General features: G+C 40.4%; 1 non-coding gene across 1 annotated transcript; it reads left to right on the forward strand.

Moving 5' to 3' along the window:
* Positions 1-15,596: 15,596 nt before the first annotated feature.
* Positions 15,597-15,669, forward strand: TRNAS-GGA (transfer RNA serine (anticodon GGA)). Its single transcript has one exon. It is a non-coding gene; the product is annotated as a tRNA-Ser (tRNA).
* The last annotated feature ends 3,827 nt before the right edge of the window (positions 15,670-19,496 follow it).

Consider the following 19,496-nt stretch of genomic DNA (forward strand, 5'->3'; position numbering starts at 1 on the left):
TAGAGAAATATTAATTAGTCTTCCCTCCTCCTCAGGGTGTGAGGGCCCTTTCATGCTCCAGGGAGAAGGCATATGTATGGAATCATACATATGATGATTGATATGATCGGTCCCTTTTCTGTCCATTCTACAACATGTAATAAAGGGGGGTTGGGTATGTAAGCCCAGAAAGTATAATTAGGTAGTTCAGCTCAAGTGGGGGAAGTGAAAGCAAGCAAAGCAAGCATAACAACAGAAATATTTTCAGGACCCCGAGGCATTCCCTGTTGAGAAATCAGATTTTCAGCTTGATTAGTAAGGGTTTTTATCTGTTCCCAAGTAGGGAGATCATGAGGTAGATGACGCCGAGTGCGATTTTTGGAAATCTCTAAAGCCACCATAGCTTGTACTGGGCATTTCTTCTTTCCGTGGATTTGGTCTTTTCCTCTCTATCTTGAACGCCGGTGGTTTCCTGGGGGCAGATCTTCTGAAGAAGGAGCCAGCTGACTTCGTTGGATCCATCTGGAGAAATATAAGCATGCCCCTTTCCCTGTAAGATTAGTTACCCAGATTTCCATTGATTAGTTAACCCATCTTGGTACCAAATGGGCAGAGGAAGAGAAGTGTCCTTCAGTTCCTCAAAATGTTTTTCTGCTCTTGTCAAGATATCTCCCTGCGGTAAGTTTAAAAAAATTAAAATGAATAAAGCTGTATTAACAATAGTTATAGGTTCAAAGAATAGCTTATTTTGGAATCTATTAAAGTCTGTTTTAGATAAGGAAGATAGTAGTGTTCCGGTGTATTTTCTCTTTTTACATTTTTTAATTTGTAGTTTTAATGTATGATGTGTTCATTTGACTATGTCTTGTGTCTGTGGATTATAAGGAAAACCTATAATATGTTTAATAGAAAATGTTTGTAAAAATTGTTTGAAATAACTTGAAGTATAGGCAGGGCCATTGTCTGTTTTTATAGAACTAGGAGTTTCCATTGTAGCAAAACAAGCTAATAGGTGAGTTATAATGTGTTGTGTAGCTTCACCACGAAGAGGTGTGGCCCAGAAAAAGAAGAATTTGTGTCGATACAGACGTGTAGGAAGGAAGAAGGAAAAAGTTTAGGGCAATGAGTTACATCCATCTGTCATAGTTCATTAGGTTGTAATCTCTGGGGATTAATATCTTGTGCAATGGGTCGAAGATGTAGGAGTCTACAAGTAGAGCAATTATTGATAATTTTTTTAGCCTGGCGGTATGGGATTTTTCATAGCTGGTATAGAAAGCCAGCATTGTTGTGCACCAGAGCATGTTGTTTTTTCGGAGTAGCAAAGGAAACAAGTTTATCAGCCTGTTCATTACCATGAGTCATAGGACTGGGAAGATAGGAATGTGTTCGAATATGTGTAATATAAATGGGAGAAGTGTGGTTTTTAATAATGGATTGTAGTTTGAAAAAAATGTTGTGAATAATAGGTTGATTGGAGTTTATGGTGGAGGTTTTTATATTTTTTATTTTTATTTATTTATTTAATGGTAATTCCATTTTACTTTTATTTTATTTTTACTTTATAATATTGTATTGGTTTGCCATACATCAACATGAATCTGCCACAGGTGTACACGTGTTCCCCATCCTGAACCCCGCTTCCTCCTCCCTCCCCATACCATCCCTCTAGGTCATCCCAGTGCACCAGCCCCGAGCATCCTGTATCCTGCATCAAACCTGGACTGGCGATTCATTTCACATATGATATTATACATATTTCAATGCTATTCTCCCAAATCATCCCACCCTCTCCCTCTCCCACAGAGTCCAAAAGACTGTTCTATACATCTGTGTCTCTTTTGCTGTCTCACATACAGGGTTATTGTTATGATCTTTCTAAATTCCATATATATGCGTTAGTATACTGTATTGGTGTTTTTCTTTCTGGCTTACTTCACTCTGTGTAATAGGCTCCAATTTCATCCACCTCATTAGAACTGATTCAAATGTATTCTTTTTAATGGCTGAGTAAAGCTAGTGGAGGTGATGGAATTCCAGTTGAGCTATTTCAAATCCTAAAAGATGCTGCTGTGAAAGTGCTGCACTCAATATGCCAGCAAATTTGGAAAACTCAGCAGTGGCCACAGGACTGGAAAAGGTCAGTTTTCATTCCAATCCCAAAGAAAGGCAATGCCAAAGAATGCTCAAACTACCGCACAATTGCACTCATCTCACACACTAGTAAAGTAATGCTCAAAATTCTCCAAGCCAGGCTTCAGCAATACGTGAACCATGAACTTCCAGATGTTCAAGCTGTTTAGAAAAGGCAGAGGAACCAGAGATCAAATTGCCAACATCTGCTGGATGATCGAAAAAACAAGAGAGTTCCAGAAAAACATCTATTTCTGCTTTATTGACTATGCCTAAGCCTTTGACTGTGTGGATCACAACAAACTGAAAATTCTTCAAGAGGTGGGAATGCCAGACCACCTGACCTGCCTCTTGAGAAACCTATATGCAGGTCAGGGAGCAACAGTTAGAACTGGACATGGAACAACAGACGGGTTCCAAATAGGAAAAGGAGTACATCAAGGCTGTATATTGTCACCCTGCTTATTTAACTTCTATGCAGAGTACATCATGAGAAACGCTGGACTGGAAGAAGCACAAGCTGGAATCAAGATTGCCAGGAGAAATATCAATAACCTCAGATATGCAGAGAACACTACCCTTATGGCAGAAAGTGAAGAGGAGCTAAAAAGCCTCATGATGAAAGTGAAAGTGGAGAGTGAAAAGTTGGCTTACAGCTCAACATTCAGAAAACAAAGATCATGGCATCTGGTCCCATCTCTTCATGGGAAATAGATGGGGAAACAGTGGAAACAGTGTCAGACTTTATTGTTTTGGGGCTCCCAAATCACTGCAGATGGTGATTGCAGCCATGAAATTGAAAGACGCTTACTCCTTGGAAGAAAAGTTTTGACCAACCTAGATAGCATATTCAAAAGTAGAGACATTACTTTGCCAACAAAGGTCCATCTAGTCAAGGCTATGGTTTTTCCTGCGGTCATGTATGGATGTGAGAGTTGGACTGTGAAGAAAGCTGAGCGCTGAAGAATTGATGCTTTTGAACTGTGGTGTTGGAGAAGACTCTTGAGAGTCCCTTGGACTGCAAGGAGATCCAACCAGTCCATTCTAAAGATCAGTCCAGGGTGTTCTTTGAAAGGAATGATGCTAAAGCTGAAGCTCCAGTACTTTGGCCACCTCATACAAAGAGTTGACTCATTGGAAAAGACTCTGATGCTAGGAGAGATTGGGGGCAAGAGGAAAAGGGGACGACAGAAGATGAGATGGTTGGACGGCATCACCGACTTGGTGGACGTGAGTTTGAGTGAACTCTGGGAATTGGTGATGGACAGGGAGGTCTGGCGTGCTGCAATTCATGGGGTCGCAGAGAGTCGGACATGACTGAGTGACTGAACTGAATACTCCATTGTGTGTATGTACCACAGCTTTCTTATACATTCGTCTGCTGATGGACATCTAGGTTGCTTGCATGTCCTGGCCATTATAAACAGTGCTGTGATGAACACTGGGGTACACGTGTCTCTTTCACTTCTGGTTTCCTCAGTGTGTATGCCCAGCAGTGGGATTGCTGGGTCGTATGGCAGTTCTATTAATACAAAAACTGAATATAAGGAATCAGAGACTGTATTAATGGGGTAGGGATGTAAGCAAATAACTTGAATAAGGGCATATAATGTGTTTTGTTGAGCAGAATGAAATTTAGTGTAAAAGACTTTATATTTTTTGAGAGACCAGAATGAGGCTTTGGCATTTTTAGTCTCATCTATATAGAAAACTTTAGCTTGAGGTATAGGCTGTGGGCTGATGATGTGGGAAATACTAAATTTAGTATTTTTGAAGAAATTTTATAACTTGTTAGAGGGATAATGAAATGAAAATTTCCCAAAATATTTTAGAAAAGCTATTTGGAAATCGGTAGAAGTTTGTAACATATTTTTGAATTGAGATTTATTAATAGGTATTACAATTTTATGGGGATCAGAACCAATTAGAGTTTTAGTCTTATTTTTTTCATTGATAATGATTAGAGCAATTAAATCAATGTAGGGTATAAGTGACTTTATTTTTCTAAAATGGATATAAATCCATTTTATCAGGTGTTTTTGTTGGGCAAGAAGTCTCATGGGAGAATGAAGAGAGGGGAGTACAAATAATTTTAAAGGTAAATCTAGTCTGATGCAGGTAAGAAAATGTTTTTGTAGTTTATTTTGCACTAAATAGAGTTTTTCTCATGCTTCTTGAGAAAGTGATCAAGGGCTATTTAAAGTATTAAATAAATTAGTTAGTTGATAATTAGCAATGTCTGAAGAGGGCCTAATCCAATTTATATCGCCTAAAAGTTTTTGAAAATCATTTAAGGTGGATAATTTATCAGTACTAATCTGTGTTAATTGGGGAGTAATATGTTGTCTATTAACAACAAATCCTAAGTACTGGTAAGGCATAGAGGTTTGAATTTTTTCAGGGGCAATGATTAACCTAAAGTTGTTTAAGCATTGTTGAGCTATATCAAACACATGTTGAGTTTTTAAAACAGGTGGAGGTGAAAATAATATATCATCTATATAATGAATAACGAGAAAGTCAGGAAATTATAATTTTTTTAGCAGCGTGTAATTTCCCTTTTGTAAGAGGTCATTGCTCTGTCTAAATAGGTTCGTCATTTTTTTTTTAAGTTATTTTAATAGTTGTTTTGTTTGTTAAATGAGCAGTGGCCCCTAAGAAAAATGTGGAATGTATATCTGAGTTTGCCATTGCATAAGTAAATCTCTTTTTATTAGATTAAGGGGTGTATCTATCACATAAGGTCTTAATGTTGCAGGTTGGCCTTCTGGCCCCTCACATGTATAAATTCGAGTACTCTAATAAACCTCTTGTATTTTGGCTTGAGAAATTTCTGCAATTTGGCAAGTGATTTTTTTGTATAGGCCAGGATGTGGGCCATAAATGTTTGGATATAATAGTAATATCAGATCCAGTGTTGAGGAGGCCAGAAAATCTTTTACCATTAATTTTGATATTTATATTTGGTCGGGCATATTTAGATACCAATGATGTCCATAAGGATTATTTTTGATCTGTACTGTCGAATCCACCTGTCTGTACAGCATTAGAGGAGTTAATAGAAATGTAAGGTAAGAGAAGTAATTGAGAAATTTTGCCCCCCTTTTTGAATTGTCATAGAATCTGAGATGACATCATAGTTTGAATTTCTCCTTTATAATCTGAATCAATTACTCCAGGGTGAACAGTAATTCCTTTAGAAGTCAAACTAGATTGGCCAAGTAAAAGACTGAAGGTTTGTAGGGGCAGGGGACCAAAAAGTCCGGTAGGTATTTTAGAAGGGACTGTTTGAGGGTAAAGGAGAAAATCATTTAGGGCTGGTATATCGATGGCAGCACTGCTGGATGTTGAGGGTTTGAGGAAAAACATGGAATTTGTCCCTGGTTTTTGTTGAAGGGGACCTGGGCGTCCCCTGTTTGGAATTTCTCAGAATAGGTTTTTTTTCTTTAATATCAAATTTAGATTTACTATCTTTGACCCACTGCATTTTCCTACGGCAGCAAGGGCAGATTTTTGGAGGTTTTTTATTAGCCTTCTTAGGGCAGTCTTTTTTTTTTTTTTTTTTTTAGGGCAGTGTTTTTTTAAATGGTTCTTACCCACACATGTAAAATATCTTTTATTTCCCCTTTTAAAGTAAGCAGCCATTGTTTCAGCTAGCATTTGCATTTCTTGAGTTTTTGACCCTAGATTGTGACAAGCCTTCAAATAATCAATAATAGTCCCAGTCTCATGAATTGGAGCTATAGCTTTTTGACATTTTTTATTTGTATTTTCATATGCAAGCAGTTTTTCTGGTTGTATATTGGGGTTTTTTTCCAATCACACTATGGGAAATAGCAGTTTTTAGTCTAGCTAGAAAATCAGCATAGGTTTCATTGCTGCTAAGTCGCTTCAGTCGTGTCTGACTCTGTGCGACCCCAGAGACGACAGTCCACCAGGCTCCTCCGTCCCTGGAATTCTCAAGGCAAGAACACTGGAGTGGGTTGCCATTTCCTTCTCCAATAGGTTTCATTAGGTCCTTGTAATATCTTAGTGTAACTACCTTTAGGTTCTCCTTGAGGAGTAACTTGATCTCAGGCTTCAAGGGTAACTTTTAATTGTTCATACAATAAAGGAGGGCATTGTATTTGAGCTTCTATTGTCTCAAAGAACAGAGAAAGCTTCTGTCATAGATATTAACAAGGGGGTAGAAAGAGTACTTGTCTCATTAGTTTAAGTGGGACCTTATATATTTTTTAATTAGTTGTTGAGAATAGGTAAAAAGAATACCTGAATGCTGTAAGAGTTCTATTAGGCCCTTTCTCAAGACATACATCCACAAGATGAGCCAGGGAGAACAGGTTCTAGATAATGTCTCTGGGCAAGACATATTGTTGCTGTGCAATCAGGGGTACAAGTCTTGTGATACAAGTTTTTAGGCAAGATTTGTTACAATTATAATCATTAACATAGAGCCTAAGAAAAGCATTTTTATGAGTAAGACATTGTGTTGTGTAATCATTAGTTCTGGACGTAAAAAAAGGTCAGTTTTTCGGTAAGATACATTGTTGCACAGGGCTTAAGGAAAGCATGAGTAAGAATGCTGCTTTTTTATAGGGCCCTGGACTGTCTGCTTAAGCTCTGACTCTTTCATTTTCTCCTGTATTTAGGAGAACATGGTTGTCAGGGAAAGGGGTGGAGAAATCATTTTATAACCTCTTCCTGCTGGGAAGGGGCATAGGCCTTAAACTGTTGAGGCAATATATTATCCTTAGCTTTATATAGAGGGTCTCTGATCTAGGGGCCCTGAGTAACAGCTAAAGGAGGCAGTGGAAACTGCAGGAGCATGAATAATCATTTGTAACTTAAATGTCTAAGCCATTTAGATACAAAAATCATTAATAGTTACAGACATAAAAAGCAAACAGCAAGAATAAGATGACTGCAATTATTACAGTCAAGATAGTTTTCCACCATTTGGAGATAAGCCGCTATTTGTTTGCATGAAACTGAAAGTCTTTGAACTCTAAATAAATGATGAAGTAAAGTAGAAAAAATGATGGGGCTTTCCAGCCGTTTGACCGTTGTCTTAGTACTTACCAACCTCAATAGGTCCCAACTTCAACAGGTCCGGAGTCACTCCGTCCAAAATGTCACGTATACTGGGTTCCTGTTCGGGCACTACTTGTTGCGGTCCTTTAATGGACTGGAACCTGGTGGTCCGGAGTCGACGATAAGAAAGCAAAAGAAAGAGGCTAGTGTTCCCTGGGTTATGCAGAGAACAAATAAAGCCCTAGGACAGGGCTTGTACCACTCATGGAGGCACAGGGCATCCTCTCGAACAGGTCTTGAAAACCCACGCAGGAAAGTGAGCTCGGCAGGTTTCTATGCTCTAGAAAATTAGCCAGAGGGAGAGAGAGAAAGAGAAAGAAAGAACGACACGGGGACCCAAGTCTCTAGTGGAACGAGGGTGTTTTATTAGCAGAAATGCAGGCTTATATATCTTTAGTAAAATGACTACTCAGTCATTACAAAGGATGAAATCCCATCAATTGCAACAAAATAGATAGTCTAATACATACAAGTTCGCTGACGCTGAAAAGAGTCACTGAAGGGAGTTACTGAAAGGAATCCAAGCAGGTACCCTTTCCCATGATCTCAGTCCTGAGAACTGCATGCAGCAATAGGAACTGATAAGGAACAGAGAATCCTTGAGAAATGGTACACAAAGAAAGAAAAGTGCAACATATTGGATTCCTTAAAGTTGAACGTCCCCTGACAATTAGTAACATGAAAACATATGACAATAATAACACAATACTGGTAAAGGGACAATCATAAAAATACTTAATGGCATAAGTAGCTGATGAAAGCGTTATAGACGTGTATTATTCTCAACAGAGATTCTACTTTCCTCATGCTAGTATAGTTGAATATTAAAATAAATTAACTGGAGCCATTCAGTCTTATCATGCTCAAGTAGTTTCTGTTTTGTTTCCTTGCATTTGCCTAAAGGTCCCAGCTCCAAGTTATAGATCAAAACTCAGTCTTCTTGAAGGAACATCAAAAAGTTTCATCACAAACACTTGTCAGAATATGCCAAGTGACCAAGTCAGGATATCCAGGACCTCTGTAGTCCAGAGGCAGGGACTTCACGGAAATGGACACCTCAACTGCAAGACCTTTCAATCAAGATCATGCCTATGAAAAGCGCTACTGATTTACCTTTTAATCCTTTTGGTGGTGGTTTAGTTGCTAGTCATGTTCGACTCTTGAGACCCCATGGACTGTAGCTTGCTAGGCTCCTCTGTCCATTGGATTCTCCAGGCACGAATACTAGAGTGGATTGCCATTTCCTTCTCCAGGGAGCTTCCTGACCCAACAATCAAATCCAGGTCTCCTGCATTGCAGGCAGATTTTTAACCGACTGAGCTACCAGGGAAGCTTTTTAATTCTTTTAACTATTTTTAATTTTTCTAACTATTTTTAATTTTAATGGTCAGAAAACTTGACTTTTTATATAGAGATAGCTCATTTTTTTAGATTCAGCAGCTAGTTCAGGAAATGTAACTTACTGCTGGATTTCTCATTTGTCTATTCAAGTATACTGGTGAGGTCTCTTCTATTAGTGTGTTCTACTAAACTTGCTACCAGCTGCCATTACAATTAGGCTCATTGATGGAAACTTATTTCTGGATCAGATTAGTGCACAATTAATAACTTCAGTGTAAAAAAGTATATAATACAGGTTGATTATATTGAGGAAATAAGACTAGTTGGTTGCAGTTGTTCCAACAAATTACATTGCTTTATTATTTAAGCATTACATTGCTTTATATAATGTATCACATAGATACATTGCTGTGTTAAGTAGTCATTCCCCTTTCCTTGTTGAAAATCCATTGACAAGAGATGTATGGACTTATTTCTGAACCCTCAAGTGTAGTCCATAGACCTATATGTCTGTCTTTATGGCAGCACACACTGTTTTGATTATTGTGGTTTTGTAGGAAGTACTGAAATTGGAAACTGTAGTTCCTCCAACTTTATTTTTCTCTTTCCCTGATAGGATTTTGCTTTTGCTCAATCGCTCAGTTGTGTCTGACTCTTTGCAACCCCATGGACTGCACCATGCCAGGCTTCCCTGTTCTTCACCATCTCCCAGAATTTGCTCCAACTAAAGTTTGAGTCAGTGATGCCATCCAACCGTCTCTTCCAACAGCAAAATTTCTCAGGGTCTTATTTTTAAAAGAACAATATTCCTTAGCACTGTACTTGATGTTGATATAATTTCAAGGAATATGGTTTGTAATATCATACCCTTGATACTGATAAGAAGCACCATGTTTGTCCATTTTAAATCCCTTTCTTCTTCTTCTTTTTTTTTTTTTTTTGCCATATGTGGCTTGTGGGATCTTAGTTCCTCAATCAGGGATCAAACCCTGGCCCCTGGCAGTGGGGGTGCAGAATCCTAATCACTGGACCATCAGGGAATTCCCTTAAAATCTCCCTTTTGAACCTTTTTAATATAACAGAAGAAAAGACCACAAAATTCTGCTTTAGGCCCCCAGATCTTCACAGCTCTGTATATTCCTTCTGTGTGTCCAGGTGTCATCAGATGTATTTATATTGAGATGATCCCATAACTGATCTTTTCGCTACCTCTGCAATGTCATTTAATGAATCAGTTTTCAAAATAGTGGTTGTACAGTAGCTTTTAAGACTCTGAGGTAAAAATGTCAAATGATACTATAAGGAGGGTTTGGAAAATACCTCTAAACTACAATTTAAGGTTTTTCCAAGACCAGGTCATGAGAATTGAGTTCAAACCTCAGCTCCTTCACTTACTGTATGATCCTCAGTAAGTGACTTAAGTCCCCTCATGTTACATTTTCTTAACTACAAAATGAGATACTTCTTACCTATTCTAAGAATGTGTTTACTGGATATATTATGGTAAAGCTGGTGAGGCCATAGGCCTATTCAATAGTAAGACTTGAAAGAAACAAGTTTTTTCTCCCCCCATGGGTCCCAGAGAGGAGGTCCCTGCTTGCCATCAGGGCCACAGCGGAAGTGCTAGGTTTTGGCCAGGTGAAGAAGGCAGAAGCAGAGAAGCCTAGGCCAGAGTCTTTATTTTGGTTTCCAGGGAAAACACAAGGCAGGACAAAATAAACATCTTAAGACTGGCTCCTTTGAATAATTCCAGCGGGCTTCAAGGCATAGGGTGGTCTCTAATTGCTTAGTACCTGGTCCTGGAGTGTTTTAGGGCTGGAGATATATTTCTTGGTGTGTGAGAGTTAGATAAGAAGATAGCTGTGGGATATGGACCCTGGATTGGTTAGTCTGTATGTGAAAAATGTGCTTTGGTCAAGCCCTTTTCTATGTGTAAGAATTGATTATCCTTAGGAGGTGCAGTCTTTCCCAGCATTTATAAGGGTCATAAATGACAGAGCATCAATAATACAGAATTTAAGAAAATATAGTTAATGTAATTAGCCAATGGATGCCGAATAGAATGATACAGAATTTAAGAAGACGCAGAACAATTGATTCTGTGGCTTTTTGTCATTGTTTAAAGGCAACATTGTAATAATGATAATAGAGACCTTAGAGAGCAGGGCATGAGTTGCCTAAGCAGCATAGAAAGCCTTTTATTATGGGGATAAGAAAGGAGGAACACAGGTAGAACTATAAGGAATCCTGTGGGCTGGCCATAACTAAGTTTCCCATTTATATGGCATTAGCCAAACACAGATCGGAACTTTTTGGAGTTTGTAGCAATGTCTTGGTGGCATTGTGGAGTATATTAGAAATATGCTGAGTTCAAGGTGGTAGGTCTGAAAGTCATGTTGTTTGAGGATATAATCTGATAAGTTAGCAAAGTAAACATAAAGGTTAGTGGTATTGTATGTAAGGAGGGGTAGGAACAGTTGTAGTGTCAGAGACACAAGATAGAAAGTTGTGGTGGAAAGCTGGAGGAGAGTAGCAGGAGGAGGCACTGGGGAGTGAATGCTTCTCTTCCCAGGGTGGCACTGGAGTTGACCGACCTAAGATAATTATCTCCATAATGTCCACTAAGCTTCAGAATGGCCCAGACAGTATTAACCTCTATCAGATTTCTCTTTAAGCTTGAGAGTATAGAGGGTCTATGTTTTGGGAAGGAATATACGAGGATCATGGGCTAAGCAGACAGAAGACTTGAGGAATAGAATAGAATAGAATAGAATAGAAATCCTTAGTATCAAAGAAAAGCAGAAATGTCCTATGTCCAGTATGTGTTTTAGGAGAGGCAGTCTATAAGCTCTGCTGTGGTGGAGCTTTTAGCATCTGGGATGAAGTTGTCTTGGGCACAGAGGGTAAAGATATCTCCAACCTCAAGGAAGGTCTTGGATTGGGGCGATGTCACCTCCAGCAGTGAGCTTACAAGCCAGGCCAGTGTTGTCTGGGATGTAGAAGTTGGGGTATCCTTTCCAAGTGCATAGCCACTTGAAAAGTGTGTCTTAGCATTTTAACAAATTTGGTTGAAACAATGATTGGCTTGGGCTTCTGGGTTATAAATCACTGAAAGTACCCAAACCAATAGCAATAAGACCCTGTCCACACAGTAGGTGAAACAGAACTTGAGTGGTTTGCTACTCCTGTCTAAAAGCCATGTCCATGTCCGAGGACTGGGACCTGGTCAACTACCCCAAGCACAGAGTAGCCCTTAGCTATTTACTATTTTGTTTCGCTTGTTACTTGTTAGGAGTGGTCAGCTAATGGTGGCCCAATTTTTCTTTCCTTCCTATATCTATGTCCCTTGCAAAGTGACTTTCTACATTTCCTCCTGTAAAGAGGTATAGTCTATTTCCCCAGAGCTTGAATGTAGGCTGGCCTCATGACCAGCTTTGGCCAACAGAATGCATTGGAAGTGATGGTATGCTAGTTCTGAGCCCAACCTCAATAAACTTCGCACATGTCTATCCTCTCTTGGAATCCTGCCACCACCGTGAGAACAAATCCAGCTTAGTCGGCCCAAGGATAACAGACCAAATGAAACAGGAAGTTAACGAAGTAAAAGCCACCTTAAAGCAGCCAGACCCTAGTCAACGTTGCTTAAGTGAGTCCAGCCAAGACCAACCAGGCTTAGTCTAATTAGCAGAATAACCCGACTAATTCAAAGAGTAATGAGCTAAATAAATGATTGTTATTTCAAGTCATTAAATTTTGGAAGAGTTTGTTACACAGCAATAAAGAACTGATACACTATGTTAATTTTGTTTCCCTTGTTCAACAATAAGCTTCCTTAGGGCAGGCCTGTTTGTTACCTCCATCCCAACTTCTAGCTCTGGGGCTGAGCACATGGTTAGCATACCATGAATACTTGTTCATTAGTCAGATTCTCTCCGATAACTTTATGGATGACTTGGAGCATCTTGTTTTCCTCTCTGGGCTTACTTTTCTCTTGTTCACACCTCTATCTGATCTTTCCAAAGGACTGGGTGATGAGTAAAGATATATTTCCCTATTGGGACTTTTCCTGAGCATCTCTTGGTGGTTCCTTCACAGAATACTCTCAATCTACTTTAGAAAAAGAAAAGAAAGAAAGAAGGACTTCCCTGTTGGTCCAGTGGCTAAGACTCCACGCTCCCAATCCCTGGTCAGGGAACTAGACCCCACATGCTGCAACTGAAGTTCCACAACTAAAAAAGATCCTACATCCTGCAACAAAGATTGAAGATTCCACATGCTGCAACTGAGACTTGGCACAGACAAGTAAATAAATGAATACATTTTTTAAAAAGTAAATGCAAACTTGTGAAACAGAGCATTCTTGGGTTTATCACTTTTTGCAAATGTTTTTACCCTGTATGTGAAATTATTCATCTACTTCCCTCTTTTCCTAGCACTTCCCTTGCAAGGGGAGCATCAGATGTGTCAGGATATGGCTGTGAGGTGAGTGGTAGTGAGGCGGAGAGCAAAAGAGCAAGAAGATAGACAGCTTGCAGTGTTCACTTATTTAAGACATGGGGGATATGCACAAGTGTCCTGAACGTGTAAACATTCTGCACAGTAGTCTGATTCTTGAGATATGCTTGGGGAGGACACCTAGCTTCTAAGTCCCCAAGAGCACAACAAACCTGGAAGGAAGCCCAGACTGTGGACTGTTAGACCTGGTGAGCTGGGAGGCTTTCCCATCCAACCTCCTCCCCACCATCACCTCTGTTATGTCCACCTATGTAAAGGGATAGTTTTGCATTTTGGCTGAAGTCATCTAAGAATTGCCTTTCCCTTCTATCTCATTCTGATGAAATAAACTTAGGAATCACTGCAGATGAGGTTGGACTTGGAGGATTATCCCAAGGAGTCTGTGGTCCACCCCTACCGCTAGAAATTTCTCTCCCTCAATGCAATGTCCTCTCTCCTCCTATACCTCTCCCAGTCTGCACAGTGAAATTGCCTCTCCTGAGCATTTTAATAGTTGACTCGCAGGACCAGATGAGGAAAATCATGAGTGTGTCTGCACGCAACCCTTTAGTCTTGCCTGGGAACCTGAGAGTTGTGAAGCTGATGTTCATGAAACTATTGAAAGCCCCAGGACTGGAGGAAGAAGTGGCAACTCAGTGGCAGCATCTGAAAGGGCCAATTGTTGCTGAGCTGGTTTCTCTCTGAGGATCCCAGAAACGGAAGAAAGGGGAGGACACAGAGGCTGAGGGCTGGAGCTGGGAGGGGCCTCAGGTGAAGCTGGGACCTGGCCAGTGACAGTTGCTGCCTGTTCTCTTCTTGAGCATCTTTTCAGATGGGTAACACACCTTCCCCTATTATCCACCACAGTTCTAGATGTCCTCTGTTCTTTGCTCAATATCTATCCCTGCCTCATTAAAAAAAATTAAGATAATTCTTTCTAGTTTAGACACTGGGAAAGAAGCTTAAAATAGAAAACCAAGGACATGGTAAGGATTACAGGGTGTAGTGGGAGAAGTGTAGGAGGAGAGAGGACATTGCATCAAGGGAGAGAAGTTTCTAGTGGTAGGGGTGGACCACAGACTCCTTGGGATGATCCTCCAAGTCCGACCTCATCTGCAGTGATTCCTAAGTTTATTTCATCAGAATGAGATAGAAGTGAAAGGCAATTCTTAGATGATTCCAGCGAAGATGCCAAACTATCCCTTGACAAATCTGGATTCATTTCTTTGCGGATTCTTGTTTAATGAAATGAGGAATTTACAACAAGTTTGAGGGTGAGACAAAGTCCTATGAGATAAATCCAATTCTCCATTAACTTCCATGATAGACTTGATGTTGTCTATCAAGTGCTTCGCCCATTTTTAAATTGAGTTGTTCATTTCCTTATTGTTAAGGTGTGAGAGTTATTTTTTCTGGACACTATATCCCTATCAGATATATAATTTTCAGATATTTCTCCCTATTCTATGGGACATCTTTTAACTTTCTTGATATTCCTTCAAAGCCCCAATTTTCCTTCATTCTGATGAAGTACAACTTAGCTATTTTTACTTTTGTTGTTGGACCATAAAGAAAGCTGAGCGCTGAAGAACTGATGCTTTTCAACTGTGGTGTTGGAGAAGACTCTTGAGAGTCCCTTGAACTGCAAGGAGATCAAACCAGTCAATCCTAAAGGAAATCACCCTTGAATATTCATTGGAAGGACTGATGCTGAAGTTGAAGCTCCAATACTTTGGCCACCTGATGCAAAGAACTGACTCATTGGAAAAGGCATTGATGCTGGGAAAGACTGAAGGCAGGAGGAAAAGGGGACAACAGAGAATGAAATGGTTGGATGGCCTCACTGACTCAATGGACATGAGTTTGAGCAAGCTCTGGGAGCTGGTGATGGACAGGGAAGCCTGGTGTGCTGCAATCAAAGAGTTGGATGTGACTGAGTGACTGAACTGACTGACCTTTGTTGTTGGGCTTTTGATGTCATATTTAAGAAACTCTTGCCTAATCTAAGGTTTTTATTTTTAATCTTTATCTTTGTTTAGCATTTTATGGTCTGGAACCTGTTTTCACACGTTAGTTACCTCACTTATAAAATGATGTGTAAGAGTTTAAGACACTTAAACCTTTGAGATCACATAAAAGATAAATAATCATATACATAAATAGCAATCCTTGCTTGGTCCTAAAATTTATGCTATATAAATAAGGTGACTATGGAATTTTTTGTCTAACCGGAACATACTTAAGGATAAAGGTAGGTGATAATTATTACAAGTAACAGGTGTGAACTGAGATTGTTTTAGGCAGACTGGGGCATGTTCTGCCTACATATAAGTCATGGAGACCCGAGTCCCAATGTTGAATCCACCATTAATTTGCTAAGCCCTTACCCATACAATGGGGGATGAAGTAGATAATTTCAAAGGTTTCCTTTCATCTCTACCATTCTAGAACTCCATGACAGGTACTGTTAAGTCAAGAACTATAGATGAGTATTGTGCTGTTACTGATATAAGACTTTGTTTAATTCTTTGATGGTTGATATCCTTGATAGAGGGGCTTCCCTGGTGGCTCAGAGGTTAAAGCGTCTGCCTGGAATGCAGGAGACCCGGGTTCGATCCCTGAGTCGGGAAGATCCCCTGCAGAAGGAAATGGCAACCCACTCCTATACTCCTGCTTGATAGAGACTGTTAGGGTGGCCAAAAGCACATTAAGGCAGAAGCAAGTCTTGTTAAAACAATTGCTCCTTCCTATAGTCAGGAACGGAGAAGGCAATGGCACCCCACTCCAGTACTCTTGCCTGGAAAATCCCATGGACAGAGGAGCCTGGTGGGCTACAGTCCATGGGGGTGGCTAGGAGTCAGACACGACTGAGCAACTTCACTTTCACTTTTCACTTGCATGCATTGGAGAAGTAAATAGCAGCCCACTCCAGTGTTCTTGCCTGGAGAATCCCAGGGACGAGGGAGCCTGGTGAGCTGCTATCTATGGGGTCGCACAGAGTCGGACACGGCTGAAGTGACTTAGCAGCATAGGTCAGGAAAGGCAAGTGGGTGCTGTTCACTGGTTTTACCTACAAAACATTATCCCCAAAACACTTACTTCCTGTGTGTATCCTGTAAATGTTGGTGTCGTTCGAAGTTCTTTCTTTGGCCTTTGACCCTTCTTATACTATGTGTTACCCTTGGATACTCCATTATTGGAAATTCAATTACTGCCTGATTATTGATGAATTCTAAACCTCATATCTCTCTCCTGAGCTCCAGATCTATATATCCAGTTTCCCACGAGATGGCCACACGTTCCAGACTATTAAATGACCTACTCCTGGCATGTGCATGGCCAGAGCCAGAGGATACATGGAGGTCCCTATCCCTTCCTCCTTTCTTCCCGCTCCCTTCTGTGGTGAGGGGTTTCTCATGTTCACACATGTGTTCATCTCAGCCTGAATTTCCACTCTTCAGCCTCACTCCTCCCAAGTAGTCCCATTTCTGGCTACTCCTTGGGCTTGGGGGCGTTGTATGATGGTGAGGTTCACCATCAGGAAGACAGGCTTAGGGAAGAGGCTTGTCTACAGGCTGAAAGTGGGCTTGGAACCATTTGGGAGACAGTGAGGGAATCCTAGGAAGGCAAAATGGAGCAGGTCTGGAAGGAGGGGTGTGAGCTCTGAGCAGGCTATCACTTGAACACCACAGGAAAGGAAAATCAGAGCAGAAAGTACCTATAGAGTGGGTCAAGGGCAAGGCTGCCAGGGTCCCAAATCTAAGGATTTTAACTGCTCCCACAGTACCTTAAATGCAACATTAGCAGACCAGAATTTATCATCTTACTGTTTATCTATAAGATCTTCATCCTCTTCTATTCAGTATCTGAGCAAACAGCACCATCAAACAATCTTCAGTCTTAGCCATAAACCTAGGCATTGATTCTACTTCTCCCAAACATTGTTATAAACTGTCTTCTCCTTATCAGCCTGACTTACTAATGCCTTAGTGTGAATTATTGCCATTTCTCATCTGATCTCACTCCCACCAGTTTTGTTTCTCTTAAGTCCATTCTCCATAACATAAGTCTGACCAGGACATTTCTTTGCTTAAAATTCTGCATTTGTTTCCCATTGCCCTTGGCATAAATCCAAGCTCTTGATGGCATGGAAGGCTCTCTTGGATCTGGCTCCTGCCTAACTTTCTGGATCTATCTATCATCACCTCCTCTCTTTATATTTATGCTCCTTCCAAGCTGAACTCCCTGTGTTTCCCTGGGTGGGCTGTGCTAATGCACATTTCCTTGGCCTTCTATGTAACTCTCCCTTCACTGAAATGATCTTTCTCCAAGTTTCACCTAATTAATCCCTGTTCATCCTTTGTACATCAGCTCAGATGTCATATCTAGGAAACCCCGTGCTCCCCTGTCAGTATCTGCTTCTCCCAATTCCTTGTTTTATGTGCTTTCCTGGTGCTCTGTGCTTTTGTATCATGCTCATCTGTGGTTCTTTGTTTTTCCTTCTAGAATGTAAGCACCTTGAAAGCAGTGCTTTATTCCTATCCCAGTACCTAGCACAGTGCAGGACACTTAGTAGGCAGCTCCTCTACAAATGTTTCCTGAACCAATCAAAGAACTATGGAATGAGAATTTTCTTTATATTTTAAAATTTATTTTAATTTTCTTTTTGGTTGTGCTGGGTCCTCACGGCTGTGAGAGGGCTTTCTCTGGTAGTGGCAAGTGGGGGCTGCTCTCTAGCGGCAGTGCCTGGGCCTCACATTGAGGGGGCTTCTCTTGTTGTGGAGCATGAGGCTCTATAGTGTGGGCTCAGTAGTTGCGGTGCATGGGCTTAGTTGTCCCACAGCATGTGGAATCTTCCCAGACCTGGAATCGTTCGAGCCCTTATCTCCTGAATTGGCAGGCTGATTCTTAACCACTGGACCACGAGGGAAGTCTCTGTACTTAAAAAAAAAAAAACAACCTGTTTCTCTATGCTATTAGTAAGCAATTTTATATACTATCAATTGCTATAAGGTAGAGGAGTTCTGAAATAAATTTCTAGTATGGTTTTTGCCGATGACAATCCTCAAATGGGTATAACCATAAAAAGTGCCTCTGTTATAATCAGCCTGGATTCCTCCTCTTCCAAACTCTATGTAACTTTTTCTGGATGCCAAAATGTTGTCCTGGGATGGTAATGCCTACTGCCAGTCTCAGGCTGCCAAGCACATTCGTGTACTGTCGGTTTTTTTTTTTAATATAGATTTTTCATTTCTCTTGAATAGGAGTGACAGCACCAGGTGTACAGTTAAATATGTTTCCAATTAAGTTTTCAAAAATTATCATTAGTGACACATGGATCTTAATATATTTGATGAATTTCTATTGTTATTATTGATGCCCATACTGTCCTACTTTTGACCAATGGGAGCCTCTTCAAGTTGGCATCTGAGTTATTTTGACAAAAATGTAGTAGTTTTTGATAGCTTCTTTGCTATCTTGTACAACAGTATGTTTCAGGCACATAGTGTGTATTTCTTGTCCCAATCAGTGTTCAGTTTTAACACACTGAGTCAGTCTGTATATATGGTGGTTGTAGCAAGGACAAGGAGTTTGGAAGGACTTTATAGCATGACTTCCTGGCTTCCCTAACTCTATAAGATGCTGATCTTTAATCTGAATTTTTTGTGTAATTAGTAAACATTCCCGATTCTGCTGAGAAAACATACCATTTGTGTAAAACTGTGTGAAACAACGATTCTCCATTCTAATTCTGAATGTATTTGCCATTCTCTGTAGATCAAAGGAGAAACTCAATAATTCTTAAGAGCTTTAAGAAACTTAAAAGTCTGGGTGATTGATCTTTCCATGAGGTCAAAGTTCCAAAACAATGCAGCAGAATTCTCTAAGCAGAGCAATTCATTTAGTAGAATTAAGGCAGTTGTTGATCTTTTCCAAAGTTTAGTGACTGATCAGCTCAGACTTCAGATCTGACTAGAGACTCCCAGTTTGAGTTCCAGGGAAAGTCTATATAGAGGATCTTTGGACAATCCTTTCATTCATTCAATACACATTTATTTTAGAACCTACTATTTGGCAGGCACTGTGAGATCAACCCTGGGATTTCTTTGGAAGGAATGATGCTAAAGCTGAAACTCCAGTACTTTGGTCACCTCATGCGAAGAGTTGACTCATTGGAAAAGACTCTGATGCTGGGAGGGATTGGGGGCAGGAGAAGAAGGGGACAACAGAGGATGAGATGGCTGGATGGCATCACGGACTCGATGGACTCGAGTCTGAGTGAACTCCAGCATTTGGTGATGACAGGGAGGCCTGGCGTGCTGCGATTCATGGGGTCGCAAAGAGTCGGACACGACTGAGCGACTGAACTGAACTGAACTGTGCAAGGTGATTGGAGAAGGCAATGGCACCCTATTCCAGTACTCTTGCCTGGAAAATCCCATGGACGGAGGAGCCTG

This window comes from Ovis aries, chromosome 18 (genome assembly GCF_016772045.2).
Source record: "Ovis aries strain OAR_USU_Benz2616 breed Rambouillet chromosome 18, ARS-UI_Ramb_v3.0, whole genome shotgun sequence".
Classification (NCBI taxonomy): Eukaryota; Metazoa; Chordata; class Mammalia; order Artiodactyla; family Bovidae; genus Ovis; species Ovis aries.